This window comes from Hyperolius riggenbachi, chromosome 12 (assembly GCF_040937935.1).
Source record: "Hyperolius riggenbachi isolate aHypRig1 chromosome 12, aHypRig1.pri, whole genome shotgun sequence".
Lineage (NCBI taxonomy): Eukaryota > Metazoa > Chordata > Amphibia > Anura > Hyperoliidae > Hyperolius > Hyperolius riggenbachi.
This window is the reverse complement of record NC_090657.1, coordinates 19,826,759-19,847,735: the sequence shown is the minus strand read 5'-3', so window position 1 is coordinate 19,847,735 and position 20,977 is coordinate 19,826,759. Positions and strand designations below refer to the sequence as shown.

At 45.2% G+C, this 20,977-nt stretch overlaps 6 non-coding genes and 1 pseudogene across 6 annotated transcripts; all 7 read right to left on the bottom strand.

Annotated features, from left to right (window-relative positions):
- Window positions 1-1,368: 1,368 nt before the first annotated feature.
- LOC137542668 (small nucleolar RNA U3) lies at window positions 1,369-1,588 on the bottom strand. Its single transcript, XR_011025527.1, has one exon. It is a non-coding gene; the product is annotated as a small nucleolar RNA U3 (small nucleolar RNA).
- Window positions 1,589-3,378: 1,790 nt separating this feature from the next.
- Window positions 3,379-3,598, bottom strand: LOC137542666 (small nucleolar RNA U3). The gene has a single exon (XR_011025526.1). It is a non-coding gene; the product is annotated as a small nucleolar RNA U3 (small nucleolar RNA).
- A 1,790-nt stretch (window positions 3,599-5,388) lies between these two features.
- Window positions 5,389-5,608, bottom strand: LOC137542665 (small nucleolar RNA U3). The gene has a single exon (XR_011025525.1). It is a non-coding gene; the product is annotated as a small nucleolar RNA U3 (small nucleolar RNA).
- A 1,792-nt stretch (window positions 5,609-7,400) lies between these two features.
- Window positions 7,401-7,620, bottom strand: LOC137542595 (small nucleolar RNA U3). The gene has a single exon (XR_011025480.1). It is a non-coding gene; the product is annotated as a small nucleolar RNA U3 (small nucleolar RNA).
- Window positions 7,621-9,409: 1,789 nt separating this feature from the next.
- Window positions 9,410-9,629, bottom strand: LOC137542664 (small nucleolar RNA U3). The gene has a single exon (XR_011025524.1). It is a non-coding gene; the product is annotated as a small nucleolar RNA U3 (small nucleolar RNA).
- Window positions 9,630-12,872: 3,243 nt separating this feature from the next.
- On the bottom strand, window positions 12,873-13,077 carry LOC137542599 (small nucleolar RNA U3; annotated as a pseudogene).
- A 7,333-nt stretch (window positions 13,078-20,410) lies between these two features.
- On the bottom strand, window positions 20,411-20,628 carry LOC137542592 (small nucleolar RNA U3). The gene has a single exon (XR_011025477.1). It is a non-coding gene; the product is annotated as a small nucleolar RNA U3 (small nucleolar RNA).
- Between the last annotated feature and the right edge of the window lie 349 nt (window positions 20,629-20,977).

Below are 20,977 nucleotides of genomic sequence, written 5' to 3'. Positions count from 1 at the left end.
CTAGGAGATTCATAAAAAAAATACAAATAAAATACTACAATTGGCTATCAAAAATCTGTGCGGGAAAATACCACATTCGGTATTTTAGACTTCTGTGTGCTCATTCATAAAAATGTTTACAGCTGCAGTAGCAGTGCGGTGATCTCCCGAACTAGGCTGGCGGTAGGCTAGCGTAACATGAGAAGCTGCCTGAGTTGATACATTTTCTCCGTGCAGAGACAGCCTTACAATAAAAGAGGCAGCCCCAGCTTCCCTATAGATTTGCATTGTTTTAAAATAGCCTCTGTTTGCTCTGAATCTGCTCTGATTATCTGCATGCTTATCGCCTCTTCAAAGTAAGCGTTATTCTCTATCCCAATACCGCCTGCTCTAATCTTTATGAATTGATATTTAGTGACATGTGTTGAGATAATCACCGCACAAGGCGGTAATTTATCGCTCTGCTCGGGAATGTCAGCTTTTCACGCGGTAACAGCTTTTATGAATGGACATTTTGCTAAGTGCTCGGTAAAGTCAGCTGTTTTCAGCGTTACCGCATGCAGGAATGCTTTATGAATGATGGCCTACGAATAACATTGTCGCCATACATTGTACTAAGGACATAAAAATGTTACTTGCGCTGTCACGCTAAGCTGCGCTGCTTGAGCAGTGTAGCTTAGTGAATCAACCCCTAACTGTGAGCCAGATGTAGCCATCAAAAGAGCCATAGGTACCCTACCCCTGCTTTCACCACTTGAGGACTGTAGGCTTCACCCCCTTAGTGACCAGACTATTTTTTGCAATTAAGGCTACTGCAGCTTTAAGGCCTCACTGCAGGGTTGTATAACTCAGAACACAAGTGATTCCTCCCCCCCCCCCCCCCTTTTTCTGCCCAATAACAGAGCTTTCTGTTGGTGGGCTCTGATAGCTCCCAGGATCGTTTATTTTTTACAAATATTTATTGCTTTTTTTTTATAATAGATCTATTTTTTAAATGATTTTCCTATCCCTCGCTCCCCCTGCCAGCCTATGACAGCAGATCGCTACTGTCTCCCCCAGGGGGCTGTCCCCAGTACAGCGCTGCCATGGATCAAAGCGCTGTACACAGTAAAAAGATGACGGTTTCGCCGTCTAACAGTCTCCTAGCAGCGATCGCTGCTGGCGGAGTGGAGCTCAGTCATCCAAGTGGACATGCGTGCGCATCGGCACCTACAGTCTCCTGCAAAACCGCACCCCTTTACACCAATTGGCATTAGGCAGTCCTGGGGCTGCCGCTGCAATCACACTTGTCGGTGTGTGATGAGGTTGTAGTGGTTATAGAATACATCTGTATGCTTATTAGTTTCATTGTTCCTTACACAGTATCTTACTTTCACAGCAGTTATAACAATCACTCAGCTTGTGTTTCCCTCCTCCAGCTCTTACAAGTAAGAGTGGAACAGTCCTCAATAGCTGACAGCAGCTACCAATACTACAAGCAGCACTGCCAGCCCCCTTCCTGCTCAGAGGGAAACACTGAAGCTCCTCATCGTGATTGGCAAGTTTGTACACTTTAGAGCACATCTCCACAGACAAAATCTATAGAAATGATCCCTGAAAGTATAGTCTTAACTTCACTCTGCAATGACTAGAGACCACAGCCTACGGGGGTCCTTACCACATTGTGCTGACAAAACCTCACATGAGCCAAAAACAGACAGAATATGTTTCTTACAAGATACTGAAAGCAGCACACAAACCTCATAGGATGCAGCAACACACTTTCTAGATTATTTAAAAAACTTCCTGCCTGGAAGGACATAGCATACTCTTACCCATAATGTGCCAGCCTTTCTTATTTACATGTGTGCCGCCCTGCAGCCAATTAGAAAGGACACAGTCGTGCAAATATGACCTCCCACAGAAAACTTGTGTTGTAACATTTCTCACAGCCAGCTGACCTATCCCAGTGTGACTGTAGTGCAACATTACCACAGAACAGCTATCAAAGATCAGAGTAGTTACTGTAGAGCAGTTCTACAGTACTGCTCTTCTAGGAGATTCATAAAAAAAATACAAATAAAATACTACAATTGGCTATCAAAAATCTGTGCGGGAAAATACCACATTCGGTATTTTAGACTTCTGTGTGCTCATTCATAAAAATGTTTACAGCTGCAGTAGCAGTGCGGTGATCTCCCGAACTAGGCTGGCGGTAGGCTAGCGTAACATGAGAAGCTGCCTGAGTTGATACATTTTCTCCGTGCAGAGACAGCCTTACAATAAAAGAGGCAGCCCCAGCTTCCCTATAGATTTGCATTGTTTTAAAATAGCCTCTGTTTGCTCTGAATCTGCTCTGATTATCTGCATGCTTATCGCCTCTTCAAAGTAAGCGTTATTCTCTATCCCAATACCGCCTGCTCTAATCTTTATGAATTGATATTTAGTGACATGTGTTGAGATAATCACCGCACAAGGCGGTAATTTATCGCTCTGCTCGGGAATGTCAGCTTTTCACGCGGTAACAGCTTTTATGAATGGACATTTTGCTAAGTGCTCGGTAAAGTCAGCTGTTTTCAGCGTTACCGCATGCAGGAATGCTTTATGAATGATGGCCTACGAATAACATTGTCGCCATACATTGTACTAAGGACATAAAAATGTTACTTGCGCTGTCACGCTAAGCTGCGCTGCTTGAGCAGTGTAGCTTAGTGAATCAACCCCTAACTGTGAGCCAGATGTAGCCATCAAAAGAGCCATAGGTACCCTACCCCTGCTTTCACCACTTGAGGACTGTAGGCTTCACCCCCTTAGTGACCAGACTATTTTTTGCAATTAAGGCTACTGCAGCTTTAAGGCCTCACTGCAGGGTTGTATAACTCAGAACACAAGTGATTCCTCCCCCCCCCCCCCCTTTTTCTGCCCAATAACAGAGCTTTCTGTTGGTGGGCTCTGATAGCTCCCAGGATCGTTTATTTTTTACAAATATTTATTGCTTTTTTTTTATAATAGATCTATTTTTTAAATGATTTTCCTATCCCTCGCTCCCCCTGCCAGCCTATGACAGCAGATCGCTACTGTCTCCCCCAGGGGGCTGTCCCCAGTACAGCGCTGCCATGGATCAAAGCGCTGTACACAGTAAAAAGATGACGGTTTCGCCGTCTAACAGTCTCCTAGCAGCGATCGCTGCTGGCGGAGTGGAGCTCAGTCATCCAAGTGGACATGCGTGCGCATCGGCACCTACAGTCTCCTGCAAAACCGCACCCCTTTACACCAATTGGCATTAGGCAGTCCTGGGGCTGCCGCTGCAATCACACTTGTCGGTGTGTGATGAGGTTGTAGTGGTTATAGAATACATCTGTATGCTTATTAGTTTCATTGTTCCTTACACAGTATCTTACTTTCACAGCAGTTATAACAATCACTCAGCTTGTGTTTCCCTCCTCCAGCTCTTACAAGTAAGAGTGGAACAGTCCTCAATAGCTGACAGCAGCTACCAATACTACAAGCAGCACTGCCAGCCCCCTTCCTGCTCAGAGGGAAACACTGAAGCTCCTCATCGTGATTGGCAAGTTTGTACACTTTAGAGCACATCTCCACAGACAAAATCTATAGAAATGATCCCTGAAAGTATAGTCTTAACTTCACTCTGCAATGACTAGAGACCACAGCCTACGGGGGTCCTTACCACATTGTGCTGACAAAACCTCACATGAGCCAAAAACAGACAGAATATGTTTCTTACAAGATACTGAAAGCAGCACACAAACCTCATAGGATGCAGCAACACACTTTCTAGATTATTTAAAAAACTTCCTGCCTGGAAGGACATAGCATACTCTTACCCATAATGTGCCAGCCTTTCTTATTTACATGTGTGCCGCCCTGCAGCCAATTAGAAAGGACACAGTCGTGCAAATATGACCTCCCACAGAAAACTTGTGTTGTAACATTTCTCACAGCCAGCTGACCTATCCCAGTGTGACTGTAGTGCAACATTACCACAGAACAGCTATCAAAGATCAGAGTAGTTACTGTAGAGCAGTTCTACAGTACTGCTCTTCTAGGAGATTCATAAAAAAAATACAAATAAAATACTACAATTGGCTATCAAAAATCTGTGCGGGAAAATACCACATTCGGTATTTTAGACTTCTGTGTGCTCATTCATAAAAATGTTTACAGCTGCAGTAGCAGTGCGGTGATCTCCCGAACTAGGCTGGCGGTAGGCTAGCGTAACATGAGAAGCTGCCTGAGTTGATACATTTTCTCCGTGCAGAGACAGCCTTACAATAAAAGAGGCAGCCCCAGCTTCCCTATAGATTTGCATTGTTTTAAAATAGCCTCTGTTTGCTCTGAATCTGCTCTGATTATCTGCATGCTTATCGCCTCTTCAAAGTAAGCGTTATTCTCTATCCCAATACCGCCTGCTCTAATCTTTATGAATTGATATTTAGTGACATGTGTTGAGATAATCACCGCACAAGGCGGTAATTTATCGCTCTGCTCGGGAATGTCAGCTTTTCACGCGGTAACAGCTTTTATGAATGGACATTTTGCTAAGTGCTCGGTAAAGTCAGCTGTTTTCAGCGTTACCGCATGCAGGAATGCTTTATGAATGATGGCCTACGAATAACATTGTCGCCATACATTGTACTAAGGACATAAAAATGTTACTTGCGCTGTCACGCTAAGCTGCGCTGCTTGAGCAGTGTAGCTTAGTGAATCAACCCCTAACTGTGAGCCAGATGTAGCCATCAAAAGAGCCATAGGTACCCTACCCCTGCTTTCACCACTTGAGGACTGTAGGCTTCACCCCCTTAGTGACCAGACTATTTTTTGCAATTAAGGCTACTGCAGCTTTAAGGCCTCACTGCAGGGTTGTATAACTCAGAACACAAGTGATTCCTCCCCCCCCCCCCCCTTTTTCTGCCCAATAACAGAGCTTTCTGTTGGTGGGCTCTGATAGCTCCCAGGATCGTTTATTTTTTACAAATATTTATTGCTTTTTTTTTATAATAGATCTATTTTTTAAATGATTTTCCTATCCCTCGCTCCCCCTGCCAGCCTATGACAGCAGATCGCTACTGTCTCCCCCAGGGGGCTGTCCCCAGTACAGCGCTGCCATAAATCAAAGCGCTGTACACAGTAAAAAGATGACGGTTTCGCCGTCTAACAGTCTCCTAGCAGCGATCGCTGCTGGCGGAGTGGAGCTCAGTCATCCAAGTGGACATGCGTGCGCATCGGCACCTACAGTCTCCTGCAAAACCGCACCCCTTTACACCAATTGGCATTAGGCAGTCCTGGGGCTGCCGCTGCAATCACGCTTGTCGGTGTGTGATGAGGTTGTAGTGGTTATAGAATACATCTGTATGCTTATTAGTTTCATTGTTCCTTACACAGTATCTTACTTTCACAGCAGTTATAACAATCACTCAGCTTGTGTTTCCCTCCTCCAGCTCTTACAAGTAAGAGTGGAACAGTCCTCAATAGCTGACAGCAGCTACCAATACTACAAGCAGCACTGCCAGCCCCCTTCCTGCTCAGAGGGAAACACTGAAGCTCCTCATCGTGATTGGCAAGTTTGTACACTTTAGAGCACATCTCCACAGACAAAATCTATAGAAATGATCCCTGAAAGTATAGTCTTAACTTCACTCTGCAATGACTAGAGACCACAGCCTACGGGGGTCCTTACCACATTGTGCTGACAAAACCTCACATGAGCCAAAAACAGACAGAATATGTTTCTTACAAGATACTGAAAGCAGCACACAAACCTCATAGGATGCAGCAACACACTTTCTAGATTATTTAAAAAACTTCCTGCCTGGAAGGACATAGCATACTCTTACCCATAATGCTCCAGCCTTTCTTATTTACATGTGTGCCGCCCTGCAGCCAATTAGAAAGGACACAGTCGTGCAAATATGACCTCCCACAGGAAACTTGTGTTGTAACATTTCTCACAGCCAGCTGACCTATCCCAGTGTGACTGTAGTGCAACATTACCACAGAACAGCTATCAAAGATCAGAGTAGTTACTGTAGAACAGTTCTACAGTACTGCTCTTCTAGGAGATTCATAAAAAAAATACAAATAAAATACTACAATTGGCTATCAAAAATCTGTGCGGGAAAATACCACATTCGGTATTTTAGACTTCTGTGTGCTCATTCATAAAAATGTTTACAGCTGCAGTAGCAGTGCGGTGATCTCCCGAACTAGGCTGGCGGTAGGCTAGCGTAACATGAGAAGCTGCCTGAGTTGATACATTTTCTCCGTGCAGAGACAGCCTTACAATAAAAGAGGCAGCCCCAGCTTCCCTATAGATTTGCATTGTTTTAAAATAGCCTCTGTTTGCTCTGAATCTGCTCTGATTATCTGCATGCTTATCGCCTCTTCAAAGTAAGCGTTATTCTCTATCCCAATACCGCCTGCTCTAATCTTTATGAATTGATATTTAGTGACATGTGTTGAGATAATCACCGCACAAGGCGGTAATTTATCACTCTGCTCGGGAATGTCAGCTTTTCACGCGGTAACAGCTTTTATGAATGGACATTTTGCTAAGTGCTCGGTAAAGTCAGCTGTTTTCAGCGTTACCGCATGCAGGAATGCTTTATGAATGATGGCCTACGAATAACATTGTCGCCATACATTGTACTAAGGACATAAAAATGTTACTTGCGCTGTCACGCTAAGCTGCGCTGCTTGAGCAGTGTAGCTTAGTGAATCAACCCCTAACTGTGAGCCAGATGTAGCCATCAAAAGAGCCATAGGTACCCTACCCCTGCTTTCACCACTTGAGGACTGTAGGCTTCACCCCCTTAGTGACCAGACTATTTTTTGCAATTAAGGCTACTGCAGCTTTAAGGCCTCACTGCAGGGTTGTATAACTCAGAACACAAGTGATTCCTCCCCCCCCCCCCCCCCTTTTTCTGCCCAATAACAGAGCTTTCTGTTGGTGGGCTCTGATAGCTCCCAGGATCGTTTATTTTTTACAAATATTTATTGCTTTTTTTTTATAATAGATCTATTTTTTAAATGATTTTCCTATCCCTCGCTCCCCCTGCCAGCCTATGACAGCAGATCGCTACTGTCTCCCCCAGGGGGCTGTCCCCAGTACAGCGCTGCCATGGATCAAAGCGCTGTACACAGTAAAAAGATGACGGTTTCGCCGTCTAACAGTCTCCTAGCAGCGATCGCTGCTGGCGGAGTGGAGCTCAGTCATCCAAGTGGACATGCGTGCGCATCGGCACCTACAGTCTCCTGCAAAACCGCACCCCTTTACACCAATTGGCATTAGGCAGTCCTGGGGCTGCCGCTGCAATCACGCTTGTCGGTGTGTGATGAGGTTGTAGTGGTTATAGAATACATCTGTATGCTTATTAGTTTCATTGTTCCTTACACAGTATCTTACTTTCACAGCAGTTATAACAATCACTCAGCTTGTGTTTCCCTCCTCCAGCTCTTACAAGTAAGAGTGGAAAGGTCCTCAATAGCTGACAGCAGCTACCAATACTACAAGCAGCACTGCCAGCCCCCTTCCTGCTCAGAGGGAAACACTGAAGCTCCTCATCATGATTGGCAAGTTTGTACACTTTAGAGCACATCTCCACAGACAAAATCTATAGAAATGATCCCTGAAAGTATAGTCTTAACTTCACTCTGCAATGACTAGAGACCACAGCCTACGGGGTTCCTATGCACATTGTGCTGACAAAACCTCACATGAGCCAAAGACAGACAGAATATGTTTCTTACAAGATACTGAAAGCAGCACACAAACCTCATAGGATGCAGCAACACACTTTCTAGATTATTTAAAAAACTTCCTGCCTGGAAGGACATAGCATACTCTTACCCATAATGCTCCAGCCTTTCTTATTTACATGTGTGCCGCCCTGCAGCCAATTAGAAAGGACACAGTCGTGCAAATATGACCTCCCACAGGAAACTTGTGTTGTAACATTTCTCACAGCCAGCTGACCTATCCCAGTGTGACTGTAGTGCAACATTACCACAAAACAGCTATCAAAGATCAGAGTAGTTACTGTAGAACAGTTCTACAGTACTGCTCTTCTAGGAGATTCATAAAAAAAATACAAATAAAATACTACAATTGGCTATCAAAAATCTGTGCGGGAAAATACCACATTCGGTATTTTAGACTTCTGTGTGCTCATTCATAAAAATGTTTACAGCTGCAGTAGCAGTGCGGTGATCTCCCGAACTAGGCTGGCGGTAGGCTAGCGTAACATGAGAAGCTGCCTGAGTTGATACATTTTCTCCGTGCAGAGACAGCCTTACAATAAAAGAGGCAGCCCCAGCTTCCCTATAGATTTGCATTGTTTTAAAATAGCCTCTGTTTGCTCTGAATCTGCTCTGATTATCTGCATGCTTATCGCCTCTTCAAAGTAAGCGTTATTCTCTATCCCAATACCGCCTGCTCTAATCTTTATGAATTGATATTTAGTGACATGTGTTGAGATAATCACCGCACAAGGCGGTAATTTATCGCTCTGCTCGGGAATGTCAGCTTTTCATGCGGTAACAGCTTTTATGAATGGACATTTTGCTAAGTGCTCGGTAAAGTCAGCTGTTTTCAGCGTTACCGCATGCAGGAATGCTTTATGAATGATGGCCTACGAATAACATTGTCGCCATACATTGTACTAAGGACATAAAAATGTTACTTGCGCTGTCACGCTAAGCTGCGCTGCTTGAGCAGTGTAGCTTAGTGAATCAACCCCTAACTGTGAGCCAGATGTAGCCATCAAAAGAGCCATAGGTACCCTACCCCTGCTTTCACCACTTGAGGACTGTAGGCTTCACCCCCTTAGTGACCAGACTATTTTTTGCAATTAAGGCTACTGCAGCTTTAAGGCCTCACTGCAGGGTTGTATAACTCAGAACACAAGTGATTCCTCCCCCCCCCCCCCTTTTTCTGCCCAATAACAGAGCTTTCTGTTGGTGGGCTCTGATAGCTCCCAGGATCGTTTATTTTTTACAAATATTTATTGCTTTTTTTTTATAATAGATCTATTTTTTAAATGATTTTCCTATCCCTCGCTCCCCCTGCCAGCCTATGACAGCAGATCGCTACTGTCTCCCCCAGGGGGCTGTCCCCAGTACAGCGCTGCCATGGATCAAAGCGCTGTACACAGTAAAAAGATGACGGTTTCGCCGTCTAACAGTCTCCTAGCAGCGATCGCTGCTGGCGGAGTGGAGCTCAGTCATCCAAGTGGACATGCGTGCGCATCGGCACCTACAGTCTCCTGCAAAACCGCACCCCTTTACACCAATTGGCATTAGGCAGTCCTGGGGCTGCCGCTGCAATCACGCTTGTTGGTGTGTGATGAGGTTGTAGTGGTTATAGAATACATCTGTATGCTTATTAGTTTCATTGTTCCTTACACAGTATCTTACTTTCACAGCAGTTATAACAATCACTCAGCTTGTGTTTCCCTCCTCCAGCTCTTACAAGTAAGAGTGGAACAGTCCTCAATAGCTGACAGCAGCTACCAATACTACAAGCAGCACTGCCAGCCCCCTTCCTGCTCAGAGGGAAACACTGAAGCTCCTCATCGTGATTGGCAAGTTTGTACACTTTAGAGCACATCTCCACAGACAAAATCTATAGAAATGATCCCTGAAAGTATAGTCTTAACTTCACTCTGCAATGACTAGAGACCACAGCCTACGGGGTTCCTATCCACATTGTGCTGACAAAACCTCACATGAGCCAAAGACAGACAGAATATGTTTCTTACAAGATACTGAAAGCAGCACACAAACCTCATAGGATGCAGCAACACACTTTCTAGATTATTTAAAAAACTTCCTGCCTGGAAGGACATAGCATACTCTTACCCATAATGTGCCAGCCTTTCTTATTTACATGTGTGCCGCCCTGCAGCCAATTAGAAAGGACACAGTCGTGCAAATATGACCTCCCACAGGAAACTTGTGTTGTAACATTTCTCACAGCCAGCTGACCTATCCCAGTGTGACTGTAGTGCAACATTACCACAGAACAGCTATCAAAGATCAGAGTAGTTACTGTAGAACAGTTCTACAGTACTGCTCTTCTAGGAGATTCATAAAAAAAATACAAATAAAATACTACAATTGGCTATCAAAAATCTGTGCGGGAAAATACCACATTCGGTATTTTAGACTTCTGTGTGCTCATTCATAAAAATGTTTACAGCTGCAGTAGCAGTGCGGTGATCTCCCGAACTAGGCTGGCGGTAGGCTAGCGTAACATGAGAAGCTGCCTGAGTTGATACATTGGCTATCATTCATAAAGCATTTCCGCATGCGGAAATGCTAAAAACAGCTGACTTTACCGACCACTTCGGCAAAGTCAGCATTCATAAAGGCTCTTTCCGCATGAAAAAATGACACTAACGAGCAGAGTGATAAATCACCGCCTTGTGCGGTGATTATCGGAACAAATGTAGCAAAATGTTCATTCATGAAGAACACCGCAAGCGGTGTCAGGTCGGGAAGTCCCGCTCCCTCTGATGTGGCGATACCAATGCAAGTGAATGGAGACACACAGACCTCCCAGGCAGCTGCAGCAGAGCGGAACACGGAGAAATGTATCAACTCTGCAGCTTCCGTGTCTCCACCTGCCTACCGCCTGCCTATCGCCAGCCTAGTTCGGGGAATCTCCGCAGTGCTTCCGCACATGGATACTTTTTTATGAATGCCCACCCAGAAGTCTAAAACACCGCCAGCGGTGTTTTCCCGCACTGATTCCCCTTACCGACAGCCTCTTTATGAATGATAGCCATTTTCTCCATGCAGAGACAGCCTTACAATAAAAGAGGCAGCCCCAGCTTCCCTATAGATTTGCATTGTTTTAAAATAGCCTCTGTTTGCTCTGAATCTGCTCTGATTATCTGCATGCTTATCGCCTCTTCAAAGTAAGCGTTATTCTCTATCCCAATACCGCCTGCTCTAATCTTTATGAATTGATATTTAGTGACATGTGTTGAGATAATCACCGCACAAGGGGTATCATTCATAAAGCATTTCCGCATGCGGAAATGCTTAACACCGGTGACTTTCCCGACCACTCAGCATAAGCCCCATTCATAAAGGCTCTTTCCGCATGAAAAAGTGACAGAGCGATACATTTCCGCCTTGTGCGGAGTTTTTCTAGATTAATCTAGAAAAAGTAACAAACACATCCATTCATAAAGATTAGAGCAAGCGGTATCCGGAAGGAAAATACCGCTTGCTCGACAGTAGCGATAGGCGGGCGGAATACATATAAATGAATGGGAGGGACCTCCCAAGCAGCATCAGACAGAGCAGCGCAGGGAGGGAATCGGGCAGCTTTTAAGTTTCCGCATGCCTACCGCCACGCTACCGCCAGCTTCCTCCAGAAAACCTCCGCACTTCTTCCGCAACAGGCAGACTTCTTTATGAATGCCCACCCAGAAGTCTAAAGTACCGGTTGCGGAGAAGAACGGTGTTTTCCCGCACTACCGACAGCCTGTTTATGAATGATACCCAAGGCGGTAATTTATCGCTCTGCTCGGGAATGTCAGCTTTTCATGCGGTAACAGCTTTTATGAATGGACATTTTGCTAAGTGCTCGGTAAAGTCAGCTGTTTTCAGCGTTACCGCATGCAGGAATGCTTTATGAATGATGGCCTACGAATAACATTGTCGCCATACATTGTACTAAGGACATAAAAATGTTACTTGCGCTGTCACGCTAAGCTGCGCTGCTTGAGCAGTGTAGCTTAGTGAATCAACCCCTAACTGTGAGCCAGATGTAGCCATCAAAAGAGCCATAGGTACCCTACCCCTGCTTTCACCACTTGAGGACTGTAGGCTTCACCCCCTTAGTGACCAGACTATTTTTTGCAATTAAGGCTACTGCAGCTTTAAGGCCTCACTGCAGGGTTGTATAACTCAGAACACAAGTGATTCCTCCCCCCCCCCCCTTTTTCTGCCCAATAACAGAGCTTTCTGTTGGTGGGCTCTGATAGCTCCCAGGATCGTTTATTTTTTACAAATATTTATTGCTTTTTTTTATAATAGATCTATTTTTTAAATGATTTTTCTATCCCTCGCTCCCCCTGCCAGCCTATGACAGCAGATCGCTACTGTCTCCCCCAGGGGGCTGTCCCCAGTACAGCGCTGCCATGGATCAAAGCGCTGTACACAGTAAAAAGATGACGGTTTCGCCGTCTAACAGTCTCCTAGCAGCGATCGCTGCTGGCGGAGTGGAGCTCAGTCATCCAAGTGGACATGCGTGCGCATCGGCACCTACAGTCTCCTGCAAAACCGCACCCCTTTACACCAATTGGCATTAGGCAGTCCTGGGGCTGCCGCTGCAATCACGCTTGTCGGTGTGTGATGAGGTTGTAGTGGTTATAGAATACATCTGTATGCTTATTAGTTTCATTGTTCCTTACACAGTATCTTACTTTCACAGCAGTTATAACAATCACTCAGCTTGTGTTTCCCTCCTCCAGCTCTTATGCTACGTACACACATGCGACAACGATCGTTCGTTAAGAACGACGAACGAACTTTTAATTGATGCAAGAACGACCTAAGTAAAGGTAGTTTTAAAATGTGTGTAACGATCTGATCGTTAGAACGAACGTTACATCACAGAAAGCAACTATTGCGCCTGCGCATAAAAATGAGAAGTTTCACGAAGAAATAGTGAAATGCGCATGTCAAGCCTAGTACGAACGATCGTTTCCAACGATGTACTACTTTTGCAAACGATCGTCGTTGGTTAAAATCCGCCGAGACAGAACTTTCTTTTGTAGCGATTTGGCTCGTTCGTCGTTTGCCTTAATAGTCGGTGGTTCGTTTTTTGTAACGATCGTCGTTGGTAAAGATCGGGGAACGATCGTTACAAACGACTATAGTCGCATGTGTGTACGCACCTTTACAAGTAAGAGTGGAACATTCCTCAATAGCTGACAGCAGCTACCAATACTACAAGCAGCACTGCCAGCCCCCTTCCTGCTCAGAGGGAAACACTGAAGCTCCTCATCATGATTGGCAAGTTTGTACACTTTAGAGCACATCTCCACAGACAAAATCTATAGAAATGATCCCTGAAAGTATAGTCTTAACTTCACTCTGCAATGACTAGAGACCACAGCCTTCGGGGGTCCTATCCACATTGTGCTGACAAAACCTCACATGAGCCAAAAACAGACAGAATATGTTTCTTACAAGATACTGAAAGCAGCACACAAACCTCATAGGATGCAGCAACACACTTTCTAGATTATTTAACCTTTTCGGGACCGGCCACCTACCCCCCCTTAAGGACCAGGCATTTTTGGCGGGAAGGGGGTGCGCGCGTTTGGGGGGGTCAGGCGGCCGGATCCCGTGTGTGGCTGCCGGGCATTGTGTCCCCCCTTGGTGGCCTGGGCCCCCCCTTCTGCCAGCAGCCTTCACTTACCTTCCAGGCTCCAGCGATGAGCCGCACGGGACCCTCTTCTCCGGCCGGCATCTCCGCTTCATCTGACGAGCAGTTCCGGGTCGCGGCTTGATGACGTCATCAAGCCGGGACCCGGCGCTGACGTCAGATGAAGCGGAGATGCCGGCCAGAGCGGAGGGGGCGCCGATCGTCGCTGGAACGGCAGGGAGGTGAGTGGATCCTCTTCTTTCCCCCCCTGCCGCCGCAGCTGTCAAACAGATCACTACGATCCGACGGCGATCGTAGTGATCGTGTGATCAGCAGCCATACGCGATGGCTGCTGATCACTCGGGGGAGATGTCGGCTGTCATATGACAGCTTGATCTCCCCCTCCGGGTGCGCACGATCGCGTCGGGAGCGGAAATTTCGGGCCGGCGTAGATCCTACGCCGCATCAGGCTAGAACAGCCACAAGTGCGGCGTAGGATCTCATGCACATGGTCCCGAAAAGGTTAAAAAACTTCCTGCCTGGAAGGACATAGCATACTCTTACCCATAATGTGCCAGCCTTTCTTATTTACATGTGTGCCGTCCTGCAGCCAATTAGAAAGGACACAGTCGTGCAAATATGACCTCCCACAGAAAACTTGTGTTGTAACATTTCTCACAGCCAGCTGACCTATCCCAGTGTGACTGTAGTGCAACATTACCACAGAACAGCTATCAAAGATCAGAGTAGTTACTGTAGAGCAGTTCTACAGTACTGCTCTTCTAGGAGATTCATAAAAAAAATACAAATAAAATACTACAATTGGCTATCAAAAATCTGTGCGGGAAAATACCACATTCGGTATTTTAGACTTCTGTGTGCTCATTCATAAAAATGTTTACAGCTGCAGTAGCAGTGCGGTGATCTCCCGAACTAGGCTGGCGGTAGGCTAGCGTAACATGAGAAGCTGCCTGAGTTGATACATTTTCTCCGTGCAGAGACAGCCTTACAATAAAAGAGGCAGCCCCAGCTTCCCTATAGATTTGCATTGTTTTAAAATAGCCTCTGTTTGCTCTGAATCTGCTCTGATTATCTGCATGCTTATCGCCTCTTCAAAGTAAGCGTTATTCTCTATCCCAATACCGCCTGCTCTAATCTTTATGAATTGACATTTAGTGACATGTGTTGAGATAATCACCGCACAAGGCAGAAATTTATCGCTCTTCTCGGGAATGTCAGCTTTTCATGCGGTAACAGCTTTTATGAATGGACATTTTGCTAAGTGCTCGGTAAAGTCAGCTGTTTCCAGCGTTACCGCATGCGGGAATGCTTTATGAATGATGGCCTACGAATAACATTGTCGCCATACATTGTACTAAGGACATAAAAATGTTACTTGCGCTGTCACGCTAAGCTGCGCTGCTTGAGCAGTGTAGCTTAGTGAATCAACCCCTAACTGTGAGCCAGATGTAGCCATCAAAAGAGCAATAGGTTCCCTACCCCTGCTTTCACCACTTGAGGACTGTAGGCTTCACCCCCTTAGTGACTAGACTATTTTTTGCAATTAAGGCCACTGTAGCCTCGCTGCAGGGCTGTACAACTCAGAACACAAGTGATTCCCCCCCCCCTTTTTTTTTGCCCACCAACAGAGCTTTCTGTTGGTGGGCTCTGATCGCTCCCAGGGTTTTTTATTTATTTTTTACAAATATTTATTGCTTTTTTTTCATAAATGTATTCTTTTAAATGATTTTCCTATCCCTCCCTCCCCCTGCCAGCCTATAACTGATCGGCTGTCATAGACATCAGCCTATGACAGCGGATTGCTACTGTCTCCCCCAGGGGGCTGTCCCCAGTACAGCGCTGCCGTGGATCACAGAGCTGTACACAGTAAATAGATGACGGTTTCGCTGTCTAACAGTCCCCTAATAGCGATCGCTGCTGGGAAACTGATTGCGGAGTGGAGCTCAGTCATCCAAGTGGACATGTGTGCGCATCGGCACCTGCAGTCTCCTGCAAAACCGCTCCCCTTGACGCCAATTGGCGTTAGGCAGTCCTGGTGCTACCACTGTGATCAGACCCGTCGGCGTGATGCGGTTGTAGTAGTTATAGGATACATCTGTATGTTGTACTATCCGTTTCATTGTTCCATAAACAGTATCTTACTTATACAGCAGTTAAAACAATCACTCAGCTTGTGTTTCCCTCCTCCATCTCTTACAAGTGAGAGCGGAACCGTCCTCAATGACTGGTAGCAGCTACCAATACAAGCAGCACAACCAGCCCTTTCCTGCTCAGTAGAGATGGGCCGAACCTCCGATTTTAGGTTCGCGAACCTACCGCAAAAGTTCAGTTCGTGCAAACTTTCGCAAACCGCAATAGACTTCAATGGAGAGACGAAAGTTGGAAATATAGAACAAATTATACTGGCTAGAAAAATGATGGAAAAGATGTTTCAAGCGGTCTAATACCTCGACGGCGACATGGTTGAGTGGGATATACGTCAAAAGTCTCAATGAAAAACCTACATTTGAGGCAAACCACTGTTTTAAGGTCAGAAATCACAATGGCTATCATTCATAAAGCATTTCCGCATACGGAAATGCATAAAACAGCTGACTTTACCGAACACTTAGCAAATTCTGCATTCATAAAGGCTCTTTCCGCATGAAAAAATGACACGTTTGTATACAATCTTCAGGTTTAAGAAGGGTACATTAGTTGAAATAGTTACACTACAATCTATGTTACAGCAAGGCCCTAATGACACTTTCTCTTAACGGGCTATGGCCGCCATAGCCCCTTAAGAGAAAGTGTCATTAGGGCCTTGCTGTAACATAGATTGTAGTGTAACTATTTCAACTAATGTACCCTTCTTAAACTTGAAGATTGTATACAAACGTAAGCAGAGTGGCGCAGTGGAATTGTGCTGGGCCCATAACCCAGAGGTTGATGGATCGAAACCATCCTCTACTAGGCATGATTTCATTTTTGCACCTCGCTTTATCGCATGGGCAAACGGTTTCCATAGCCCTGTAAGAGAAAGTGTAATATGGGCCCTGCCGTAACATAGATATTACGGTAGCTAAGACTACTCCTGGGCCTTTCTTGTAGTTGAGGAGATGAGTGAACTGTGACACCACACTTAAAAAAACCCAAAAATAAACAAAACAGCAAACAGAGAAGCTTCCCCATATTGGAGCATTGGATTTGGTAAAGTCTTAAGCCAATGTGTTGTAAGACACAAGTAAGCTTTAGGTTAGCAGGAATGGTTGCATGGTCACCTAGCTTTTCATCCTTCCCAGACCAGCTTCAGCCTGTAGTGTTGGTGGTATAGTGGTGAGCATAGCTGCCCTCCAAGCAGTTGACCTGGGTGCGATTCCTGGCCAATGTATGTGAGTATGCTTTTGACAACCTACAAATCCCTGGAAGACAAGATCCTCCTCCTCTGGAGGGGAGGAGGGAGGAAAGGAGCTGTTGTGGGGTGCTATATAAGGAATAACAATATAGCCAGGAGCAAGCTAACAAGCCTACAAGAGCTTAACTAAGCTTCCCCTAGCAGAGTCTGTCAGCAGCTGTCCCTTCACTAATTACTGTAGAGGAGTGAGTAAAACAGCCAGAGAACCTTCCCTTTCATAAGGGAGGGTGGGGCTCCAGGAGTGAGTGTAGTCTGATTGGTGACAATGTGCCTGCTGACTGTGATGTAGAGGGTCAAAGTTGACCATAATGGAGCATTATGGGGGCAAATCGAACTTCCACAAAAGTTTGCCTTCGCCGGCGAACGCGAACCACCCAAAGTTCGCCTGGAACCGTTCACGGGCCCATCTCTACTGCTCAGAGGGAAACACTGACATGTATAAATATTCTAATTCATAATTCCTTTAGAGCACTTCCAAAGTGAAAGTAGTATAAGCTGCAGTATATATTCATCATATCAACCTGCTCAAATTCAGTATTATCCTTTATAGCCTAGGTTCTCAATGTGCGGTACGTGTACCCCAGGGGGTACTTCTGATGGTTCCAGGGGGTACTCAGGCTTGATATACTTTACCAAGAATAAAATCAAAATATGGATGAAGGTGTGCTGGATATAAAAGATTTTTTACAATTAATAATTCCAATCAATAGTACGCTTTACTAAAGGATTAAACAATCAAAGATTAACAAGAGCTTTAGATGTTAATAAACCCCAGGATCTACTATAATTTCCGGCAGGGAGAGTTCCTAAATATACCGGAAATTATAGTAGATCCTGGGGAAAGGACAACTGCGGACTTTATGCAATTGCGGTGAACTTTTAGAAGTGTTTTATCAATTTTTAAGATTTTTTGCAGTCTTATCCATCATCAATTTTTTCTTTTCTTTTTTAAGGGAACCAGCATGCTCTGGAATGAGTGTATATGAGTGTATGTGAATGGTGTGTGAATTTATTAACATCTAAGGGCTCGTTTCCACTATTGCGGTGCGGAATCGCCTGGATTCCACCGCTGACGAAATCGCATGCGGATACGATTCCGCATGCGTTTTTTACCGCGAATTCGCATGCGAATTCGCATAGTTGAGGGTATATGCGATTTTAACCATGTCACTGCCTGTGTGAATTTACATTGGTACCTATGTGAATTCGCATGCCAATTCGCGGCAAAAAACGCATGGGGAAAACGCATGCGATTTCCCTATTAAATACATTGTGTGCGATTTGCCTGCATTCCACACGCAGGCGAATTCTGAGGGCTCTGCCAAGCAGAAAAATCCTGCACAGAAAAACGCACAGCAAAACTGACAAGTGGAAACAGGCCCATCCACTTGTATTGGCTGTGCGAATCCGCATGCGGACAACGCATGCAGATTCGCTATAGTGGAAATGAGCCCTTAAGCTCTTGTTAATCTTTGATTGTTTAATCCTTTAATAAAGCGTCCTATTGATTGGAATTATTGATTGTAAAAAATCTTTTATATCTATATTCATCCATATTTTGATCTTTCTGCTGTGAGGTGAGGGCAAGGGGTTAACCCCATCTAAGAAGGTTGCAGCAGGAGGCGGGACTTCAATAATAGAACACATATAGGGTTGTGATATATCTGAACATTAAGGCAGCGCCCTTCTGTACTTATTTTTTGAACTTTACCAAGAATAACAAATTTAGAGTTTTAGAAAATGCTTAATCTTATTTAACACCACCAGATTAGTATTTTAGCTAATTAAAAGCAATAGTAAATGCTTGGAAATTGTTTAGAACCAATTATCATGTACTACAATCAAATATATTACTTTTGATAAGGTTTAATATACTACAGGGTGCCTGGTGAGTACAGAATTTTAAAAAGAGTACATATACCAATAAAATGATGAGAAACACTAGTGTTGTCCGGATCATGAACGATTCGGATCTTTGATCCGAATCTCTTTTGTGAGTCGAATCATCCGGATCATCAAAATGAACAGATTCGGATCAAAAGGGGTGGAGCCAGGAGCGGCACGCCCCCCTCTCTCAGCAGGCACCGGGGTCCTGGAAGCAGAGCGGAGATGGATCGCTCTGTTGGAGGGGAGCCAGCCTTGCAGGGACAGGTAGATGAGAGAGAGGGAACATGGGTGCCACTGCCAGATATGTGTGGAGCACACATACTGGCTGCAATGTGCTGCTCATTATAGGCTGTCTGTTGTAGTCGTGAACAAATGGGAAACTTTTGGCTGAGAAGCACAGCTCAGTAACTCTGCAGACAGAGTGCTGGGCTGAATGAATGACAGGGCAGGCACTGTGATTGCTGCGCAATATGATCCTCCTGCACTCTGCTCTAAACAGCTGCACTTATCTTCTCTCTACATTTATGTGTTCGAGCGAGGTGAGAAAAGGGGAATGCTTTCTTTCACTGTGAGACGTTTGCATTCAGAGTATACAGATGAACATATAGGTGAAATATATGTAAAGCATATGATTGCAATTGGGTATTGTGTGCAAAAAAACATTTCTGCTCTCTGCTCACCCCTCTTCGTTCACCTCCTCCCTTCTGTTCACTCCCTGCCCGTCTCTGTCCACCATTCCCCCTTCTCTATCTGTCCAACCCCCTCGCCTTCTCTGTCTGTCCACATCAGGAAAAGTCCTGTCCTGTAGTGTTGTCCGGATCATGAACGATTCGGATCTTTGATCCGAATCTATTTTGTGAGTTGAATCATCCGAATCATCAAAATGAGTGATTCGGATCGCAAAAGGGGCGGGGCCAGGAGCGACACGCCCCCTCTCAGCGGGCAGCGGGGGTCCTGGAAGCAGAGCAGAGATGGATCGCTCTGTTGGAGGGGACTCAGGGGAGCCAGCCTTGCACAGGGACAGGTAGAGGGGACATTGGTGCCACTGCCAGATATGTGTAGAGCACACATACTGGCTGAAACGTGCTGCTCATAGGCTGTCTGTTCCGTAGTTGTGCACAGTGAACACATTGGAAGCTTTTGGCTCAGCTCAGCTCAGTAACTTTGCAGGCACTGTGATTGCTGTGCAATATGATCCTCCTGCACTCGGTCTAAACAGCTGCACTTATCTTCTGGGAATGCTTTCTTTCACTGTGCGACGTTTCCATTCAAGGTATACAGATGAAAATGTAGGTGAAATATATGTAAAGCATATGATTGCAGCAGGTGGGTATTGTGTGCAAACAAACATTTCTGCTCTCTGCTCGTCCCTCCTCCCTTCTCTGTCCACTCCCTGCCCTCTGTCCATCTTTTCCCTTTCTCTGTGTGCCCACCCCCCCCTCCCCTTTCTCTGTGTGTCTACCCCCCCCTCCCCTCCCCTCCCCTCCTCTCCCCTCCCCTCCTGTCCACAGCAGGGAAAGACCTGTCCTGCTAGTCATTTCACCCCCCGAATGCTTCCCTTGTAAAATGATCTGAGATTCGGATCAACCCTTGTAAAATGATCTGAGATTCGGATCAAAGATCCGGATCTTTTCAGAGATCTGATTCAAATCATTAAAAAGATCTGGACTTCTTATCTCTAGGAATCAGTCACTGCTTTATAGTTTACATTAAAAACTGTAGTTCTAATGTTTACAGCTGCAAAAACAATCACTCAGCTTGTGTTTCCCTCCTCCAGCTCTTATAAGTAAGAGTGGAACAGTCCTCAATAGCTGGCAACAGCTACCAATACAAGCAGCACTACCAGCCCCCTTCCTGCTCAGAGAGTAACACTGAAGCTCCTCATCGTGATTGGCAAGTTTGTACACTTAAGAGCACATCTCCACAGACAATAATCTATAGAAATGATCCCTGAAAGTATAGTCTTATCTTTTCTCTGCAATGACTAGAGACCACAGCCTACGGGGGTCCTTACCACATTGTGCTGACAAAACCTCACATGAGCCAAAAACAGACAGAATATGTTTCTTACAAGATACTGAAAGCAGCACACAAACATCAAAAGATGCAGCAACACACTTTCTAGATTATTTAAAAAAAACTTCCTGCCTGGAAGGACATAGCATACTCTTACCCATAACGCTCCAGCCTTTCTTATTTACATGTGTGTCGCCCTGCAGCCAATTAGAAAGGACACAGTCATGCAAATATGACCTCCCACTGGAAACTTGTGTTGTAACATTTCTCACAGCCAGATGACCTATCCCAGTGTGACT